At 51.2% G+C, this 20992-nt stretch overlaps 4 non-coding genes and 3 pseudogenes across 4 annotated transcripts; 6 read left to right on the forward strand and 1 right to left on the reverse strand.

Annotated features, from left to right (window-relative positions):
- Positions 1-47: 47 nt before the first annotated feature.
- LOC123740360 (uncharacterized) lies at positions 48-227 on the reverse strand (annotated as a pseudogene).
- Positions 228-7322: 7095 nt separating this feature from the next.
- On the forward strand, positions 7323-7498 carry LOC123740353 (uncharacterized; annotated as a pseudogene).
- A 428-nt stretch (positions 7499-7926) lies between these two features.
- Positions 7927-8043, forward strand: LOC123740584 (U5 spliceosomal RNA). Its single transcript, XR_006768462.1, has one exon. It is a non-coding gene; the product is annotated as a U5 spliceosomal RNA (small nuclear RNA).
- Positions 8044-13680: 5637 nt separating this feature from the next.
- LOC123740300 (uncharacterized) lies at positions 13681-13860 on the forward strand (annotated as a pseudogene).
- A 554-nt stretch (positions 13861-14414) lies between these two features.
- Positions 14415-14531, forward strand: LOC123740585 (U5 spliceosomal RNA). Its single transcript, XR_006768463.1, has one exon. It is a non-coding gene; the product is annotated as a U5 spliceosomal RNA (small nuclear RNA).
- A 5440-nt stretch (positions 14532-19971) lies between these two features.
- Positions 19972-20165, forward strand: LOC123740363 (U2 spliceosomal RNA). Its single transcript, XR_006768298.1, has one exon. It is a non-coding gene; the product is annotated as a U2 spliceosomal RNA (small nuclear RNA).
- A 421-nt stretch (positions 20166-20586) lies between these two features.
- Positions 20587-20703, forward strand: LOC123740415 (U5 spliceosomal RNA). Its single transcript, XR_006768308.1, has one exon. It is a non-coding gene; the product is annotated as a U5 spliceosomal RNA (small nuclear RNA).
- Positions 20704-20992: the final 289 nt, after the last annotated feature.

Consider the following 20992-nt stretch of genomic DNA (forward strand, 5'->3'; position numbering starts at 1 on the left):
TGTTTTACATAGCTTGGTGTATTTCTTTTTCCTTGACAATGGGAGAAAAGTGTTGCACCGTTCCCGGAGGTACTGCAATACCGGGGCGATGCGTGGAGCGGACGGAGCAAGCACCATTTCCGACTCCCTGTTCGAAAAATCCATTTAATATGTAGTCCCCCGATGGGGGACGTATCAGATATTAAACTGATAAGAACAGATTTTTTTTTTTTATTACTAAAATATATTTATTACCATCAATTTCCATACAAATACCTTAAATGTTCCAAACCAAATCAATTATATAACAAAAATCCAAATTAATATTTCAAAACTAATAACCAAAACTATAAACAATAATCATAGGACCATCTTCCCTACCCATAACCACCCCAAAGAAAAAAATCTCACCCTACTGACGAGGACTTCTTCTCCCCCCCTTCAACCACCATACCCTCACCCTTAGATGCAGGACCGACACCTGCGCACCCCGCATCATGTGCTTTACTCCAAAATCCACCACCCTGCTTCTCTCTGGGCTCTTGACCTAGGACTCCGCACCCCCAAACAGGAAACTTGGTCCCCCCTCCATTGCCCAACCCTGGGCCATCCCTGGAAGGTCTATCTCAGACAAGGGTATAATAGAAGGTGAAGAGGGGGCCACCCAGGGCCCTGAACCTTCTCCCTCCCCCACCTCCAGCTTTTCCACCCTTATCTTCCTTCTCGGGGGAGACCGCGGTAAGGGAGAAAACCTATCCCCCCCCACCAGCTCCTGTTTAGCCTCCCCCCCCCTTTACCACCCCCTCTCCACCTGTTGTCAAAACGCCCCTTCCTCCTGTTTGGAGGGGGGTCAAAAACACACACACAGAGAGACACACAATCCTGGCCAATTTTTTTTACAATAAAATGGCGGGAAAACAGGGGACCCCATTTTACTTATAAAAAAAACATTGGCCAGGATTGTGTGTGTTTTTGACCCCCCCCCCAAAAATACAATCACTTCACCAGGATTGAGTTCAAGCCCGACGATGACTGGTGTATTTGCCGGGCATTGAACTAATAGTCGCACTAGGATTAAAGAGCTAGTGACTTAACGACGCATTAGCGACTTAAAAAAACACACCCGCCTGTCACCAGGGAAGCGTTGGGTGGGGAGGAGCCAACTTTTGCCAAACCGATGAGGTCTGCTGAGGCCCCCGGGGGCCCGGCGGGTGCAGGGGTCAATTTGTGGGTTATCGCTTTTCGGCCTTTTGGCTCCGATCAAGTGTAGTTACCTTGTCAGTGCTGCACTTGATCAGAGAAGCGATCGCAGGCCGGAGGGCGCCCGGAAAATAGTGCTATTTATTTTTGTTAAATCATCATTTGTTGTTTTTTTGTCTCACCCTTGTTTATTCTTTGTCCTGGGTTAGGTGGTGGTCTTGGACTACAGGTGCACCAGCACCTGTAGGGTGAGTTAAAGGCCCTCTGGTCCTTTTTCTTTAGTTATTTAATTTATTTTGTGTTTTTCCCCCTGCTTGTCCTGTTTTGCATCTCTCCTCCCCCGTGTATCCTATGGTCCCCTCCTTAGCTCCTCCCATTGTCTTCAGTTGTGTGTTGTCTGCTAGCTTTAGCTTAGCCTGGCCCCTTAGGCGTGGCAGGCATTGTTTGACTGTCTTTTCTTTGTTCCCATCCACCTTGCACCCTTAGTTTATCTCCCAAATTGCCTTTTGTTCAGTTTCTTGTTGTTTGTGTTGCCAACTGAGGGACCTTTTGCTGGCTAGCCTGCTAGCTGGTTAGCTTAGCCTGGCCTGCTAGCCTTCTTGTCCCTCAAGTTTGGGCAGGTGTTTGTTAGTCAGTGTGTCCTTGTTCCCCTTTTACCTTAAATTATTTTGTTTCATTAGTCTTACCCCCTAGTTCGTCGCCCTTTTGGTTGTTTGTTTTTGTTGTGAGGCCTCTTGGCTGATGGGCCTGCTAGCTGGCTAGCCTGGCCTGGCCTGCTGGTGAGGCATGCTAGCCTTTTTGTTCCTCATGCTTGGTAGGTGTTGTTAGTCAGTTTGTCTTTTTGTTGTTGTCATCCCTTCACTTCCCTTTTACCTTAATTAATTTGTTTTGTTAGTCTTACCCCCTAGTTTGTGTGCCTTGTTTGTTTTTGTTTTGAGGCCTCTTGGCTGGTGGGCCTGCCAGCTGGTAGGCTTAGCCTGGCCTGCTAGCATTCTAGCCTTTAGTTTGTTTGTGTGGTTTATTTTTGGGTCCCCCCCTTTGTGGAAAACAAAAATTCCCCTCCTAGTGTTCCTTCCCATGGTTAATAAGATTAGTTGGGTGCTGTGCTAGTTTGTTGTGTGTTCCGTGGTGCTGGTAGGCCCTGCCAGCTTCCTCGGTTGTCTTTCACCCCTTCCCTTTTTCCCAACCCCCACTCCCAACACCCTTTCCCTTCCCCCACCCCCCTTCCTTCCTTTCCCCTTCCCCTCCCCCCTTTTTCACTGGTGTTGGGCTGTAAAGGGATTGGGCCTCCATCATGTCAGCAGCACAGGTTGGCATGAGGAGGCACCATGCAGTGCGCCTCCTCTTAAAGGAGAAGGGAGGAAAAATAATGGAGTTATCCCGATTGGATTTCTCCAGAAAATTCCTCCAGAAAGAGCTCGGTTTCCATCCCGCGCAGGTAAACTGCAGCTTTGCTAACGCCAGCTTCCTGCGGGAGTTCTGGGGGCAACTCCCTGAACACCCAGGGGTCCCTCACAGCAATGTTTGATGTGACCAAGCTGACGGACAATAGCATTAAAACCGTTATTGTCCGTATGTACAATGAAACCGTACAGCTGGAAGACGTTGCAGTATGGCTGGGCAGGTACTGCAATGTGAAGGGGCCCTTGGTCCAGGTGAAGGATCCCGATGGGATCTGGACAGGGGCCTGGAGGGTTACTGTCCAGCAGAGGGAGGACCCTGGGGGCTATGGTGGGTTGAAAGCCATCCCATCCACCATAGTCCTCGGAGAGAATAGAGGCCATGTTCACTACCAGGACCAGCCCAAGCTGTGCTGTAAGTGTGGTGAACATGACCACCTTGCAGAGGCCTGTAAAAAGGTTGTCTGTATGAAGTGCTGGGAGGTGGGCAAGAATGGAAGGTCGTGCAACCTCTGTGGCGAGCGGTCCCACCTCATCCGCGGCTGCCCCTTCTCCTGGGCCGAAAGGAGGGAGACGGCGGCCGCGGACCGGGCTTCGGAGCGCCAAGGGGAGGGAACGGCAGTTGCCGAGGAGGTGGTGGTGGAGCCGGTGGTAGTCGATGGCGCGGAAGGTGCGTGGTGGAAAAAGTGGGAGGAGAGGACAAACCCCCCCCCCAATCCCCCTGCCCCAGATTAATGTGACCCCTGAAGGAGAAAGGGACGAGAAAGACGGTCCCGGAGAGATCTTGAGTGAGAACTCCCCAAGTGGGTCAGACAGTATGGAGACTGTGTCGGAAAGAGATATGGGAGAGGGGGTGGAGATTCTGGAGGAACACCTCCCCCCACGAAAAAGAAATGCTGAGGAGCTCTCCGACCCTGAACAAGGTGACGAGAAAAAGGGCAAGGTGGAATGGGAGAGCTTCCAGGGGGAGGAAGAACCCAGAACCTTCCCCCCCAACACAATCTCCTTTTTAAGTCCTGTTTTAACCTCCTCTCCCTGCCATCCCCCCGTTACCCTGGCGGGAGAGAGGGGAAGCACTAGAAAAGTAACCCCCTTTTAACTGTTTAAATGCCTTTTCTTTTAAGCACTGTTTTTACTCACCCCTTTTATGGCTTTTAACATCACCACTATAAATGTGAGAAGCATAAAAACAGAAAGAAGAGCACAGTCGGTTTTATCCTTTTTAGAAAGGTTTAATTCAGATGTGTTTTTATTACAGGAGTGTGGTCTACCCTTTTTATAGGAAATGGGAGGACAAGTGGCAGCATGGGCCCTCCATTTGGAGTGGCTCAAATTTTAATAAAAACGACGGTGTTGCCATTTTAATCAAGACCCCACAGGTGGTGGTGAGGGGGAGCACGGTGGTGGTGCTCTTTTAGCCAATTGTACTTTTATGGGGAGAGATTTTAACGACAAACATGACCGGTGCGCACTTTTAGAAGATTTGCAGTCCCACATGCTAGGGAGGGATCCTCTAGTGGTGGGTGGGGATTTTAATTGTGTTTTAAATAGAGCAGACAGGAGAGGGGCGGGAGAGGATTTTAAGGTAGATAGGTCAAGTGTTTTATTGCAAGGGCTGTGCAGGGATTTTAAACTGACTGACTGTTTTAAAACCCTGCATCCAAGAGAGGAGGGCTTCACCTGGACCAGTGGTGACGGCACCAGAGCCTCTCGCATTGACTATCTGTTTACCCGGGACTGCCCCCCAACTGATGCTAGAATAACCCCTGCCTTTTTCTCAGATCACGTAATGCTGACGTGCACCCTTTCACTAACTTCGGGTGTGACTGTGGGAAGAGGGCCCTGGAAATTGAACTGTTCCCTTTTAGAAGATGATAGAGTAGTTAGCCAGTACAGGGAGCAGTTCAGCCAGTGGCAGACGCTACAGGACTTCTTTGACACACGAGCACAATGGTGGGAAATGGTAGGACGAGGACTTTCTTTAGAGAGATAGGAAAGAAGAAAAGTAAAGAAAAAGATAGATGCATGGTGGGACTGCAAAAGCGACTGGAAAGGTATTTTAATCTAGGCCAACAGGGCTTTGATTTTAACCACGAAATTAAACAAGTTAAAAAGGAAATGGCACTTTTAGCAGAACAAAAAAGCAAAGGGGTTATTTTAAGAAGCAAGGAAAGGGAACTAGAAGAGGGGGAGAAGTGCACAAGGTACTTTTTTAAGAAAATAGTTAGTTAGGGTAGGATAATGATGGGTTTTTAAAAACAGACACAGAAGGAATGGGAAAAGTAGTCGAGGATTTTTATGGGGAACTGTTTGGGGTAAAAGATGTATGCGAGGAAACAATGGGGGACGTTTTAACATACATTGACAAGACCTTACCCAACACAGACGACCTGACAGAAATTGACCAAGGACTGAAGCATTTTAAGAGGGGTAAGTCACCGGGGGAGGACGGCCTGACCTTTTGGGATGTTTTAGCCGACAAACTTTTGACTGTTTTTACTGACTTTGAACACCTTGACAGACTACCTGACAGTTTTAGAGTGGGGATCGTGACTCTTTTATATAAGAAAAACGACAGGACGGACCTGGAGACCGATAACCCTTTTAAATTTTGATTGTAAACTTTTTACCAAGGTTTTAACACTCAGAATGTCTTCTGTTTTAGGGGAGGTGATCCACCCGGATCAAGCCTGTGCCATTCCCGGACAGAAATATGCGGCTTGTAGTCCTAAATTTAGATTTTGAAAAAGCCTTTGATCGGGTCTCGCACCAGTACCTCTTCAAGGTACTGCAAAAAATGGGTTTCCCGGACAGGTTCTTAGCTTGGGTGGGACTGCTGTACGGGGACATCACCAGCAAAATCCTTGTAAATGGGCATCTGTCAAAAGCAGTGGGAGTACACTGCGGCGTCCGTCAGGGCTGTCCGTTATCTCCCCTTCTGTTTGTGGCCTGTATCGAACCACTGGCACAGGTCTTGAGAAGGGACCAACGGATCCGGGGAGTGGGGGGATGACCGCCAAGTGCGTATTTTACATGGACGACGGCAACATTTTATCCGTCGACAGGACCCTGGACAGGACTGACTGGTACGGACGAGCGTCTGGGGCGAGACTGAACAGAGACAAGACAGAGGCCCAATTTTTCGGACCGTGGGCAGACCCAGACTTGACCAGACTACCACTGACTGTGAAAACGACGGACATAAGGGTACTTGGGGTAAAGTTTGACCAGGAGGGAGGAGGGAGAGGTAATTGGAGTGGGATCCTGGGGACAGGAAGACGGATTTTGGGGACTACGACAGCTGACTTTTGAGGGCAAGGTTTTAATCATTAAAGCAGTGATTTTACCTGTGCTTTTATTAATCAGTTCTGTTTTTATCCCCCCTAGGAGAACTATTTTAGCCCTGGAGCGGATGCTGTTTTACTTCTTGTGGGGGAGCAAGTGGGAGGGGCTGAGGAGGGAGGTGGTCAAGAGGCCCAGGTCCAAGGGGGGGAAAGGCTTGCCTGACCTCTACTTGTTCCTGGGCAGCCGCTACACAGCGTTACACCTTACTCTTGCCACCTCCCCGGCCACCAATAAGACTCAGGCCCTCGCACGGTTCTGGCTGGGATCTTACCTCAGGACTCTGAGGCTGATCCCAGTCGACCTGCGAGCCCCAGTCTCTTTCCTGCTCCCCACACACTACGCCCAGCTCCAGAAGTTAAGAAATTTTAAATTGGAAAAAGAAGCAGTCACAGTTTTAACTAAACACGGCTCTCGTCTCTCTCTTGTGCAGGATCGGGAACCAGTGCGCGGTCGGGCGAGCCCACAACGGTTTGGCGTAATGTGGCCCATCCTGCTCTCCTGAATCAGCACCGGGACCTGTCCTGGATGGTCGCCCACAAGATCCTCCCGGTCAGGGCCATTATGCACTCCCGGGGCATGGCGAGGACATCCGCGTGCCCCCGACCAGGCTGTGGCCAAGAAGAGTCGGTGAGGCACTTGCTCTGGGAGTGCAGAGCCGCCAGGGACCTGTGGAAGGAAGTAGGCCCCCTGATCTCCTCGTGTCTGCCAGCAGGGGAGGACCTAACGCCCCAGCTCGTGCTGGATGGGGTGGGCCGAAGGCCCATTCCATCAAAGGCCTTCACCAAGCTCTGGTCCACCCTCACGTGTCTGAAGGCAGCACTGTGGTCCTCACCGCAACCTGCTGGTAGCGAAACAGGTTGGCACCACCCCCAGGCAGTGGCCATGGTAGCCACAGAGGCCCTGGGGTGGTACAGAAGGAAGGGGGCCTCGACCCCAGGCGAAGGGTCCCCCACAACACCCAAGGTCCCTGCGGCCATGGCCTGACAGCGCTGCGGCGCCTAGGGCGACGCACCTAGGGGAGGGATCTCCTCTGGGCGGGACGATGACTGATTCGGAAGAGCAGGAGGAGGCAAGTTTGATAAGGACTCACCCCGCCCCTGTACAAAGGACCGAAAACAGCTTTTTAACAAGTGACTTTTTAAACACATTTTTTGTCTTAAAAATGTTTTTCCTTTTTAAATCATTTGTACACATTTTAAATGGCCTTTACAGATTTGATGTTTTATACAACGAAAAGTACTTTCATTAATGGTTGTTTTTATTGGTGCAAACAACATGTACTTTTTAACAAATTCAAATGTAACTCAAATGCTGTGTTTTATGCCTCCATGCTGTTTGTTTGTGCATAAATGATGTAAAAATATAAATATGAGCTGTTTTTAAAGGAACTGTGACAATAAAACTTTTCCAAAAGAAAAAAATCTGTTCTTATCAGTTTAATATCTGATACGTCCCCCATCGGGGGACTACATATTAAATGGATTTTTCGAACAGGGAGTCGGAAATGGGGCTTGCTCCGTCCGCTCCACGCATCGACCCGGTATTGCAGTACCTCCGGGAACGGTGCAACACTTTTCTCCCATTGTCAAGGAAAAAGAAATACACCAAGCTATGTAAAACAGCTAGCAGAAGAAGAGAAGGAATGAAAAAAGAAGAATCATCCAAACTGAAACAAGTGCGAAGCCCCCTTCATGGGGGTCCCCCGTTTTCCCGCCATTTTACTTTAAAAAAAATAACATTGGCCAGGATTGTGTGTGTGTGTGTGTTTTTGAGCCCCCCCAAAAAATACAATCACTTCACCAGGATTGTGTGTGTGTGTGTGTGTGTGTGTTTTGAGCCCCCCCCAAAAATACAATCACTTCACCAGGATTGTCTGTCTGTCTGTCTGTCACTTTTTACCCACAGCCCTCGAAAACTTGGAAGAGTGGGTTCGGGGACCTCCGCGGGGACCCGGCCTAGAGTGCACCGTGTGTGTCTCGGGCCCCGACCTCTGACTTCCATACGACTCTGGTTTCTCTTCATTACGCACAAGCCTTTCGCCTTTTACTAAAGACTTCCGTGGAGAGGAACACTTACGAGTTCAACGTATTTTTGGAAGGGCTTTGCTTCTGGCAGAGCCCGGTATCTTGTTTCAAGAGAAATTGACAGAGATGACGCCGAGACTTTTTGCTCAGGCGTTTGACTTGAAGCCGGCTGACCGACCGGAGTATTTTTTCCACTCAAAGTAGTCGCTCAGGCAATTGAGTTCAAGCCCGACGATGACTGGTGTATTTGCCGGGCATTGAACAAATAGTCGCACTAGGATTAAAGAGCTAGTGACCTAACGACGCATTAGCGACTTTTAAAAAAAAACACACCCGCCTGTCACCAGGGAAGCGTTGGGTGAGGAGGAGCCAACTTTTGCCAAACCGATGAGGTCTGCCGAGGCCCCCGGGGCCCGGCGGGTGCAGGGGTCAATTTGTGGGTTATCGCTTCTCGGCCTTTTGGCTCAGATCAAGCTTGGTACCGAGGTGCCCCAAAGCCCGCTGAGCCAAAAGGTCGGAGGTAGGAGGGCGAAACGGTTTTTTGTTTTGAATTTTTCCAAGTATTTTTTTGAGAGCACAATTATCCAGGAGGAGATGGCGCTCAATCCATCAAGAAGGTCGGTCCCAGGGATGGGATTAGCAAATACAGTGCGTTTTGCTTGGAGGGATAAGGAGCTGGAGCCATCGGGGAGAGAAACCTTCGGGAGGACGGTCCTAATGGGAGTGCTGAAGCTGTCAGTGAAGGACGTTTTTTGTCTACAGGGGAACCCAGTGGAGGGTGCTTTCGACGTGACCTTCTACACGGAGGGGAGACATGACGAGGTCATGAAGATGGCGAAAGAAGTGGGAGGAGACGATATGAGCCACTATGAAGTCACAAGCCTGGCGAGGAGCAACTTTAGGGTGGTGACAGTGAACCTGTACAACCCGCATGTGAAAGACGAGGAGGTGAGGTCTTTCCTCGGGAGGTATATGGACAATGTATCAACAGCAAGGCTCCTAAGGGACTCCCTGGGCTTCTGGAATGGGAGGAGGGGATTCCAGGCTTTGCTCAGGGAGGACCCTAAGGGTTTGGGTGGTTACCTCACCTCCGGTTCTCCCTGGGGGCTGACAGGGGGACGTTATTTTACGCCCGTCAGCCTCCATTCTGCAGGCGTTGTATGGCCTACGGTCATACCGTGGCCTCGTGCAGCACTAGGAAGTGCAGATTCTGCGGATCGGGTGAGCACGAGGCCAGGGACTGTGACGAGCCCAAGGCGTGCCACGGGTGTGGCTCGTCTGCGCACCTGTGGCGGGACTGCCCGGCTCGTCACAGGTCATACGCGTCTGCAGCTGGAGGGAGAGCAGGGGATGGGGGAAGAGGAGGAAAAGAGGACCAGGACACCGGAGCGGGCCCGAGTGGAGAGACACCAAGGGAGGAGACGGCGGTCCCGAGAGGAGAGGGGCAGAGGAGAGAGAAGGTCAGAGAAGATGGGGAGAAGGGGAAGGAAGAGGACGGAGTCAAGGGAGCGGCGAGGAAGGAGACGGCGACAGCAGTGGGAGAGGAGGTGGAGAAGGACAAGAAGGAAGGCCCAGAGGGGGATTTGGAGAGGGGGGAAGGTGGGAAGGAGTGGGGGGACAGTGACATGTCGAGTGCCCTGGTGGAGGAGATGAGGGGAATGGTGGAGAAGCTGGCGGGGAGGGGGGGCGATGTCTCCCCTGTGACGCCCACACCGAAGAGGAAAGCGAAGAGGAGGGGGAGCTACAGGGAAGGCAAGAAGGAGAGCGGTGGGGGGAGGAGGGGGAGGCCAAGAGAGCAATGGGGGAAAAGGGGAGTAAGGCCGGAGATGCCTCAGCAACCTCATTGGCTCCCCCGGACTCTGATCTGCGGGGGGAACTGGATCACACAGGTGGGGCTCAGGAGAGGCCGCTTGGGGGAGTCGCAGCCCCCTTTCAGTGATACAGGGCCCCTTTTTTCTGCCCAGAAAGCAGTGGGGAGGGGGAAATGGAGGAGTTGGGAGACCAATCCGGGGTGCAGGGCACTCGGGTGCCCAACACCATTCCCGCATCCTGGATTGGGGAGATGGAGGAAGAGGGGGCGACGCCAGGAGAGGAGAGGACGTCCCCGCTGGATGAGATGGAGCAGGGGAGCATCGGGTGAGCCTCCTCTTTTAATTTTGTGTTTTGGGGGTGAGGGTTTCTTTGTTTTATTTTATAATGAATATTTCTGTTACTTTTCTTAGTTTAAATGTAAGGGGTTTAAGGGATTTTGTTAAAAGGAGGGCGGTTTTTAGTTATTTAGAGGGTGTGGGGTTTGATTTCTGTTTTTTACAGGAGGTTCACCTGAGGGATGGAGGGGACGTAAATAGATTTAGGAGGGAGTGGGATAAGGGAGAATCATATTGGGGTATAGGAGGGGTGCACTCAACAGGAGTAGGGATTTTGTGTGGGAATAGGGAGGTTAAAATAGAAAGCACTTTTTGTATAATGCAGGGGAGGGTGTTGGGGGTAGATGTAACATATAGGGAGGGTAGATATAGGTTAATTGGGGTGTATGGGCCACAGGTGGCGGCAGACAGGAGGGAGATGGTGGACTGTCTGGCGCCCCTGTGTGTCACAAATAGGCACTTGGTGATAGGAGGGGATTTCAATATAGATTTAGGGTTAGTGGGTGATAGTAGTGCAGGCGCCATCACCGGGCTAATGGCTTGCCATGGTCTGGTTGATGGAGGCCTGCACTCTACTCCGACAATGGCTGGTCCCACATGGCGCAACTCCCGGGGGTTGCGCGGAGGCTCGACTACATTTTCCTATCTAGGTCTTTGGGTCAGTTGTCTGGGCGGCTGTTGCCTGTGTTCTTCTCAGATCACGACGGGGTGCTCCTGCAGGTGGGGTCGCCAGTCTGCCTCTTCGGTAGGGGGGTACTGGAAATTAGATCGGGATGTGCTGGAGGAGCAAGCTTTCGTCGACACCTTTTTGGTTTCTTTCGGGGCTTGAAGGCCTCCGGTCCATGTGCGAGGGGTGTTAGAGTGGTGGGATTTAGTTAAGGTAAGGATTAGGGCCTTTATAATAGGATATTGTAAGAGGAAAAAAAGGGAGGAAAGGAGGGAGGCGGATCGTATCCAAAGGTTGATTGAACTCGAGAACGAGGCAGGCAACCTCGGCGGGTCGATTGACTGGGAGAGATCCACAGCCCTGAAGGCGCAGCTCAGGGAGCTGCAGGAGCGGAAGGCTCGAGCTTTCCTGGAGCGTGCGCATAATGGCTTTTTAGAACATAATGAGACTTGTTCCTCTATGTTCTTTAAGTCGGTTAGGGCCAGACAGAGTAGGAAGATAATGCATGGGGTGAGGAAAGAAGATGGTAGCATAGTTAGAAAACCGGAGGAAATGGTCAGGGTAACAACTGATCATTTCCGAGGTTTATTTAAAGAGAGGGTAATAGATGTAGAGCAGGGAAATGTGTTTTTAGAACACTTGTCCCGGCGATTGCCGGAGGACATTAGAAATGTGATGGAGGCTCAGATCTCCCTCGAAGAGGTTGAGAGTGCTCTCAGGAGGATGGGAAAAGGGAAGGTGCCTGGGATGGATGGGCTGCCGGCCGAGTTTTACCTCAAGTTTTGGGGGATACTTGGACCAGTGGTCCTCGAAGTCTTGAAGGCCATCCTTGAGACGGGGGTCCCGGGGGGATCAATGGCTGTCGGTGTGCTGTCACTTCTTTATAAGAAGGGGGGAAGTAACAGACCTTGGCAACTGGCGGCCGTTGACCATGCTGTGCGTAGATTATAAGCTGCTAGCAAAGGTCTTAGCGGACCGGTTACGCACAGCCCTTCCCTACGTCGTCCATGAGGATCAGACGTGCGGGGTAGAGGGTCGCTCTATTAGGTGGAACCTACAGTTGATCAGGGACTCCATCGCTTGGGTAGAAGACAGGGGGCTGCCTTTAATGGTAGCAGCGCTTGATCAGGCGAAAGCCTTTGATCGCGTGAATAGATCCTTTCTATTCAGGGTGTTAGGTAGATTAGGATTTGGGGAAAAGTTTATAGGATGGATCCGTACTTTATATGTCGGAGCGGGGTGCCGAGTCAGCGTAAACAGTCACTTAGGTGATGTTTTTGACCTCTCGTCTGGGGTCAGGCAGGGATGCCCGCTCTCGGCACTCCTCTTCGTTCTGTACATGGAGCCTCTGGGGGCTGCCATTAGGGCAGACACAGGGGTGGAAGGCTTGCTGATTCCTGGAAGTGGCGGTCTCCGTGTAAAGTTGACACAGTACGCCGACGACACCTCCTTGCTGCTTTGCAAGGACTCGTGCCTGACAAGGTCCCTTGCCATCATTGGGGACTTCACCCGAGCGTCGGGGGCGGTTCTTAACCACGCGAAGTCTTCCGTTAAGTTTTTCGGAAGATGGAGTGGTAGGACGGATGTGCCCGGAGGGTTATCTCTCTGTAACGGGGCCCTGAGGGTTCTCGGGGTCCACTTTGAGACCTCCGGCTCAGCGACGCTGAACTGGAACATGGGCATCGCAGTGGTACAGAGGAAGCTAGCGATGTGGAGGGCTAGGTCTTTGTCCTTTTTAGGCAAGGTCCTGGTTCTCAAGGTGGATGTACTGCCATCTCTATTGTATTTGGCGTACATCTACCCATTGCCGGCTTGTCTGAGGAGGCCTCTAGTGAGGCTTTAGTTATGTGGGGTGGCAGGTACGAGTGGGTCGCCAGGGCACGCATGATCTGTCCCATCGGGGAGGGAGGTAGGGGGGTACCACATCTCCCCCTCAAACTGGACGCAATTTTTGTTTCTTTTCTGTTAACGGAGCTTGCTCAGCTGGTACTGCACCCGTCCGGTTACCTCCTGCGGGTGTTCTTCTCGTATCAGGCGAGAAGCGTAATGGTGTGGTCTAACACGGGTCCTCGGGCGGAACAGCTGCCGTGGCACTTTGGTCATGCGGCCAAGTGGCTGCGTGCACACCCCGAGGTTGAAGTTGCCCGAGTAGGTTTAGATCACAGGCACCTGTACGAGGAGGTCAGACGGGCAGTAAGTCCGGCACCTGTAGTGGGCATCCCGGCGGTGGTCTGGGAGGGAGTGCAGGCGCGGGGTCTAGACAACAGGCTCAAGGACCTGAATTGGTTGAGCCTCCACAGGTGTTTGCCGGTACGCTCCACCATGTACCGGCATAGCTTGGCGCGATCCCCCACCTGCCCAAGGCTTTCTTGTGGCAGGGAGGAGACTGTGCGCCATGTCTTTTGGGACTGTGCCATTGCCGGAGTAGTATGGGCAAAGGCACGGGTGTTGTTAGGAAGGGTTAGAGGGGATTTTGTTTTGACTTGGGCTAGGCTAGAGAGAGGTGTAGGGAGAGCGAGGGGGACGGATAGGGATAGGTTTCTGCTCTGGCTTCTCATGAGCCTCTTTAAGCGGGGGCTGTGGGAAGCCAGGCAGAACATGGTTAAGACAGGGAAAGATTGGGGGGTGGAAGGAATAGTGAGGAGGGTGGAAGCAGATTTGAGAGGGAGGATGAAGAGGGAGGAGAGGAAGTGGGGGCAGCATGCTGCCCGGGAGAGATGGAAGGGGGGATTAGGGCTGGGGTTATTTTAGATTAGGGACGGGAAGATAGGGAAAGTTAGGGTTTAGGATGACGGGGAGGGATGATGCTCCCCTGAGTTTTGTTTTGGGGTTTTTTGGTTTGTTTTATAAATTAAAATACCATTATTTGAGTTTGAAGGAATATATGATTTTGTAAAGAATGAATGGTATTGAACGTAATAAATTATTTTTTCTAATAAAAAAAATCTGTTCTTATCAGTTTAATATCTGATACGTCCCCCATCGGGGGACTACATATTAAATGGATTTTTCGAACAGGGAGTCGGAAATGGGGCTTGCTCCGTCCGCTCCACGCATCGACCCGGTATTGCAGTACCTCCGGGAACGGTGCAACACTTTTCTCCCATTGTCAAGGAAAAAGAAATACACCAAGCTATGTAAAACAGCTAGCAGAAGAAGAGAAGGAATGAAAAAGAAGAATCATCCAAACTGAAACAAGTGCGAAGCCCCTTCATGGGGGTCCCCGTTTTCCCGCCATTTTACGTAAAAAAAAATAAAAAAAACATTGGCCAGGAGTGTGTGTGTGTGTGTGTGTGTGTGTGTGTTTTTGAGCCCCCCCCAAAAATACAATCACTTCACCAGGATTGTGTGTGTGTGTGTGTGTGTGTGTGTGTGTGTGTGTGTGTGTGTGTGTGTGTGTGTGTGTGTTTGAGCCCCCCCAAAAAATACAATCACTTCACCAGGATTGTGTGTGTGTGTGTGTGTTTTTGAGCCCCCCCCCAAAATACAATCACTTCACCAGGATTGTCTATCTGTCTGTCTGTCTGTCTGTCTGTCTGTGACTTTTTACCCACAGCCCTCGAAAACTTGGAAGAGTGGGTTCGGGGACCACCCGGGGACCCGGCCTAGAGTGCACCGTGTGTGTCTCGGGCCCCGACCTCTGACTTCCATACGACTCTGGTTTCTCTTCATTACGCACAAGCCTTTCGCCTTTTACTAAAGACTTCCGTGGAGAGGAACACTTACGAGTTCAACGTATTTTTGGAAGGGCTTTGCTTCTGGCAGAGCCCGGTATCTTGTTTCAAGAGAAATTGACAGAGATGATGCCGAGACTTTTTGCTCAGGCGTTTGACTTGAAGCCGGCTGACCGACCTGCGTATTTTTTCCACTCAAAGTAGTCGCTCGGGCAATTGAGTTCAAGCCCGACGATGACTGGTGTATTTGCCGGGCATTGAACAAATAGTCGCACTAGGATTAAAGAGCTAGTGACCTAACGACGCATTAGCGACTTTTAAAAAAAAAACACACCCGCCTGTCACCAGGGAAGCGTTGGGTGAGGAGGAGCCAACTTTTGCCAAACCGATGAGGTCTGCCGAGGCCCCCGCGGGGGCCCGGCGGGTGCAGGGGTCAATTTGTGGGTTATCGCTTCTCGGCCTTTTGGCTAAGATCAGGTTGTGTACCGAGGTGCCATAACACTCTTAGTCCAAAGCCGATGGCCGGAGGGCAGGATCCACAGTCAGCCAGAGGGGCTGGACTGCGCAATACGTTGCAGTTCGTTTGGAAGAACAAGGGCAAGCAAATTGGCAATAGAGAATGGTTCATCAGGACGGTGATCATTGAAGGGTTAAAGGTGGACCCAGGGCAAGTTTTCTGCTTGCAGCGGAACATGGCGGCGGAGGGCTACGACCTGTCTCTAAATGGCGAGGCCTTGTACAGGCGGTGTATGGACACCTGCAAAGAGAAGGAAGCCAGTGAGCCATTCTCAAACTTTCAGGTTGTCCCCTTGTGCCGGTTGGATCTAAAGGTGATTGCCGTGCATATCTACAATCCCTATGTGGGGGATGACAGCATCGTGGCGTTCCTAGGCCGGTTTGGGAAAGTGAGTCCCGGGTGCGGTACCTAAGGGACGGGTATGGGATCTGGTCAGGGAGGAGGCAATTCCGTGTCGCACTGAACAGAGATCCGGAAGGAGCAGATAAGTTGGTGCACCCACCAGCCTATTTCTCCATTGGAGTGGACCGGGGGTACCTTTTTTATTCAGGCCAACCAAGTTTTTGCAGGCACTGCCGTAGCTTCGGTCATTTGGCCACGGGGTGCAATCTGCTGAAGTGCAGAAACTGCGGGAAACCAGGTCACGGGGCAGCCAACTGCAGGGAGGCTCGAGTATGCAATGGCTGTGGGAAGCAGGGCCACTTGTTTAAAGACTGTCCAAATAGGCAACGGACCTATGCGGAGGCAGCCGGTGATGGCCCCGAGGAAGGTGCTGCGGGCTCTCCCCTCCGGCCAATAGAGGAGGTCTTTGAGGAAATCCGAGCGGCAGCAGAGGAGGTGGCGAAAGCCCCAGGGGAAAGTAAAGTAAAGGAGGGCAGTCCGAAGGGGACTGTGGAGGAGATGGAACTGCTGACGGGAGCCTGGGAGGATAGTATACTGAGTGAGATGTCAGACGACTCGGCTACCCGAACCCTCTCGCGGAAGATGAGGTCGTCTTCGGGGGGCGGGTCGACTGGATCGGCATCTTCAGACAATGGAGAGTCCGGGAAGGTGTACAAGGGGAAAAGAAAGAAGAGGAGGAGGGTCGCTGGTCGGGTAGCGATGGAAGAACACAGGAGGCCTTTGGTGGCCATCTCCAACCGGTTCACAGTGCTGAATCCTGATACCGGGGATGAAGGGTCAGATGTGGGGGCCGAGACACAGGATTCTGTTATCTTGAAGGTTCCTGCATTAGCAGCCTCTGAAGCCTCGGTGGGGAGGTCTAGGGAGCAGGTCCAGGGGATCTGCTTGGTTCCTGCGCTTCCTGGGACAGGCACCACGGAGATGGACACCAATCCCGAGGAGGCCTCAATGGACTGTGCACAGGTACTGTCAGGGGGAGACCACACTTCCAGTCCTGGGGAAGAGTCGTTGGTCTGCGGACAGGTATCAGCCTGTGTGAACTTTTCCAGCCCTGAACGCTCTTTCGTGGCACCAGGCACGCCGAACAGTGACCGGTACCTGGAAGGGGTGAGTGACAGCGGGATGGGGGAGGCTCCTATCTGACAGACTGTATGGAGACGCTGGGTGATCTTGCTTATTTCCTTGTTTATTTCTTATGGCACTTTTCACAGTAATAACAGTGAATGTAAGGGGATTAAGGGATATGGGGAAGAGAGGAGGGGTGTTTCAGTACCTTTCCTGTGTCTCCTTCCAGGTTTGTTTTCTACAAGAAGTTCATTTAAGGGATATGGGGGATGTTCCTGTTTTTCAAAGGAGTGGGCGAAGGGAGAGTCCAGATGGGGGATGGGGGGGTGCACTCCTCTGGGGTGGGGATTTTGTTTGGGGATAGGGACTTTTGTGTGGTGGGTTCCTTTTCTGTTATACAGGGGAGGGTTTTAGTGGTTGATGCAGATTGGAGGGGGGCGAAGTTTCGTTTTATTAACATTTATGCACCTGCAGAGCCTCGAGGTAGGAAAGATCTTTTTTTTGGCTCTGCCAGATATTTGTGTTACTAACCGAACTGTGGTTTTGGGCGGGGATTTCAATGTCTCTTTCGAAGGTACGGGGGACTTTAGCCTTCCCTATTTGGTTTCTGTGGTTAAAGATTTTTCTTTTAGGGACTCCTTCAGAGTCTGCGACCCCAAGGGGAGGGTATGACATGGGCAAATTCAAGGGGTTCCCGTAGTCGTATAGATTTCATTTTTTTACCTGTATCTGTGCCAATATCGCAAGTCACTGTTTCTCCGGTCTGGTTTTCTGACCATTGCCAAGTCCAGGTAGTGTTCTCGGTAGACGTGCCAATATTTGGAAGAGGGTTTTGGAAATTAAATTCCCAAATTTTGGCGGATCTTTCCTTTAGGGAGGCTTTTAGATCCCATTATGAGCTATGGGGGGAGTGCGTAAAGCGCAATGTGCGCACCCTGGCTATTTCGCACTGTGTCGCTAAGGCCCGAGCAGACAGGGAGGTTTTTCGGCGGCTTCAGGGGGAGCTGACTGCTTTGGTGTCAGCCGAGAATAAGGGTGAGGGGAGGGATGTGGAGAGGATGGAGGTTTTAAAAAGTAAGTTGGGCCTGTATTTTCAGGGTAAGGCCAGGGACTTTCTCTTTAGGTGTCAACGAGATAAGTTCGAGTTTGGTGAGGCTAGCAGTTCATATTTTTTCAAACAGGTAAAAGCTGCCCATGCCAAAGCAGTTATTGCTCAGCTGCGAACAGAAAAGGGGGGAATGGTATCGGACCCAAAGGGGATGGTGGAAGCAGCGTCATCTTTCTACCAAGAGTCCTTTAGGGAAAAGGACATAGATGGGTCGAAAGAACACGTCTTTCTGGGGTTTTTGAGGGAAAAGGTTCCCCCGGAGGAAGCCTCTGATCTCGATCGCCCTTTCGAGGTTGAGGCTGCTTTGCGGGGTTTACCAACCAACAAAGTGCCAGGTTGCGATGGGCTTCCCCGGGAGTTTTATGTTACCTTTTGGGAGATTTTGGGCAGAGATTTTCTGTTGGTAGATAAGGCGGTATATGATTCAGGGCTCCTGGGGTCTTCAATGAGGGAGGGGATTTTGACGCTGCTTTACAAGAAAGGGGAAAGGGATAACCTGGGGAATTACAGGCCCATTACGCTACTGTGTGCAGACTATAAGGTGGTAGCCCGTGTCCTTGCGGGCCGCCTAAGGAAGGCTCTGCCCCATGTCATACATGAGGACCAGACCTGTGGGGTGGAGGGGAGGTCCATACAATGGAACCTGAGTCTGGTGAGGGACTGTATTGCTTGGGCCCAGGACAGAGGGGTGCACCTCATGTTGGTGGGCTTAGACATGGAAAAAGCTTTTGATAAGGTGCACCATGGGTTCCTCTTTTCAGTGTTGGAAAGGATGGGTTTTGGGGCTGGGTTTATGAGGTGGGTGGAGATTCTATACACTGCAGTGGGAAGTAGGGTTTTGGTAAATGGGCATGCAGGAGAGGTGGTTCCTCAGCAGACTGGGGTACGTCAAGGCTGCCCGTTGTCTCCACTGCTCTTTGTGTTGTACATGGAGCCGCTGGCAGCAGCCATTCGGGCAGATGCACGTATTAGGGGCCTCCGGCCCCCTGGTGGGGGCTCTTCAGAGGTCAAGATCTCCCAGTATGCGGACGACATGACTTTGTTTCTGACATCCGAGGGGAGTGTCGCCAGGGCGGTGGAGGTCCTGGGGGAGTTCGGACTGGCATCCGGGGCTAGGGTCAACCTGGGGAAATCCTCAGTCAAGTTTTTTGGACCATGGGCAGGGAGAGAGGAAGGCCTCAGTGGTCTCCCGCTCTGCTCGGGGCCTATGAGGGTCCTGGGAGTGGATTTTGAAGTGACAGGTAGTGAGGGAATTAACTGGGGGCAGAGGATCGCGAAAGTGCGCACCAAGGTGGGCCTCTGGAAAGCTCGTCGGCTCTCTATGAGTGGACGGGTTCTAGTCATTAAAGCAGACATTCTTCCGTCCTTGGTTTATTTGGCCTATGTTTTTCCTTTACCTCCTCGTTACAGGAAGGATTTAGTGCGAACCATTTTTTCTTTTGTTTGGGGGGGCTATGAGTATATAAAAAGGGACTGGATGGTGCAATCAGTGGAGGAGGGAGGAAGGGGAGTTCCTGACATCCCTCTGAAGTTAGACACTATTTTCTTTTCTTCAATATGTAAAAGTCTGGTTAACCCTTGTAACCATGGTTACAAGGCTTTTGCTTTGTTTTGGCTATCTTTCCCTCTGCGGAGGTTGATAGCCTGGGACAACTCTCGACCTAAGGCGGAATCCCTCCCGGCTCATTTTGAACATGCGGTGAAGTGGAGCAGAAGGCACACTGAGTGCCAGGAGGGTCTGCTCTGCATGGACCACAGGGCTTTATACAGGACCTTGGTGGCTAAGCGGGGTCCTGTCGGTGTCTATGGGGTAGGGCCGGTGGTATGGCAGGCAATTCAGCAAAAGGGTCTCTCTAACAGGTTGAAGGATCTAAATTGGTTGTGTATACATGGGCGTCTGCCAGTTAGGGAGGTCCTTTACAGGCACGGCCTGTCAAAGGTCAAGATATGCCCAAGGGAAGGGTGTGAAGGCGAGGAGACGCTCCGTCACACTTTTTGGGAGTGCTCCTTTGCCAGGAGGGTTTGGGGGATTTGGGCTCCTTCTTCCAGATGCTGGGGATTCTATCCTTTGATGCAATTATGTTGAGGAGGGGTTTGGGGATCAGGAGCGGGAGGGGGATCCTTTTTAATCTGGCTCTTGATTTCCTTGGGGAAGGTAGCTCTGTGGGATTCAAGGGCGGTTTTGGTTAAATCCAATGTGGACTGGGGAGTGGGTGGAGTGGTAAGTAGGGTTAGAGCTGACCTGAGGAAAAGGTTTGATTTCGATGTGGACAAATATGGCTTCCATGCCTCTAAGGAACGCTGGAAGTACCTTTATGAGTAAGAGGCCTTGTTGCAGTGGTTGGCCAAAGTGTATGTACTGTTTGCTTGATTATGTGGTTTTTTTCCATGTCCCGGTTTTGAAATGTCCAGTATTTTGGGAAATGTAAAGTGTTTACAATGAATGGTTTGGTTAAATAAATAAAAAATAAAAAAAATAAAAAATCTGTTCTTATCAGTTTAATATCTGATACGTCCCCCATCGGGGGACTACATATTAAATGGATTTTTCGAACAGGGAGTCGGAAATGGGGCTTGCTCCGTCCGCTCCACGCATCGACCCGGTATTGCAGTACCTCCGGGAACGGTGCAACACTTTTCTCCCATTGTCAAGGAAAAAGAAATACACCAAGCTATGTAAAACAGCTAGCAGAAGAAGAGAAGGAATGAAAAAAGAAGAATCATCCAAACTGAAACAAGTGCGAAGCCCCCTTCATGGGGGTCCCCCGTTTTCCCGCCATTTTACTTTAAAAAAAACATTGGCCAGGATTGTGTGTGTGTGTGTTTTTGAGCCCCCCCCAAAAATACAATCACTTCACCAGGATTGTGTGTGTGTGTGTGTGTGTTTTTGAGCCCCCCCCAAAAATACAATCACTTCACCAGGATTGTCTGTCTGTCTGTCTGTGACTTTTTACCCACAGCCCTCGAAAACTTGGAAGAGTGGGTTCGGGGACCACCCGCGGGGACCCGGCCTAGAGTGCACCGTGTGTGTCTCGGGCCCCGACCTCTGACTTCCATACGACTCTGGTTTCTCTTCATTACGCACAAGCCTTTCGCCTTTTACTAAAGACTTCCGTGGAGAGGAACACTTACGAGTTCAATGTATTTTTGGAAGGGCTTTGCTTCTGGCAGAGCCCGGTATCTTGTTTCAAGAGAAATTGACAGAGATGACGCCGAGACTTTTTGCTCAGGCGTTTGACTTGAAGCCGGCTGACCGACCGGCGTATTTTTTCCACTCAAAGTAGTCGCTCGGGCAATTGAGTTCAAGCCCGACGATGACTGGTGTATTTGCCGGGCATTGAACAAATAGTCGCACTAGGATTAAAGAGCTAGTGACCTAACGACGCATTAGCGACTTTTAAAAAAAACACACCCGCCTGTCACCAGGGAAGCGTTGGGTGAGGAGGAGCCAACTTTTGCCAAAC

Source organism: Salmo salar, unplaced genomic scaffold, assembly GCF_905237065.1.
Source record: "Salmo salar unplaced genomic scaffold, Ssal_v3.1, whole genome shotgun sequence".
NCBI classification, from domain to species: Eukaryota; Metazoa; Chordata; class Actinopteri; order Salmoniformes; family Salmonidae; genus Salmo; species Salmo salar.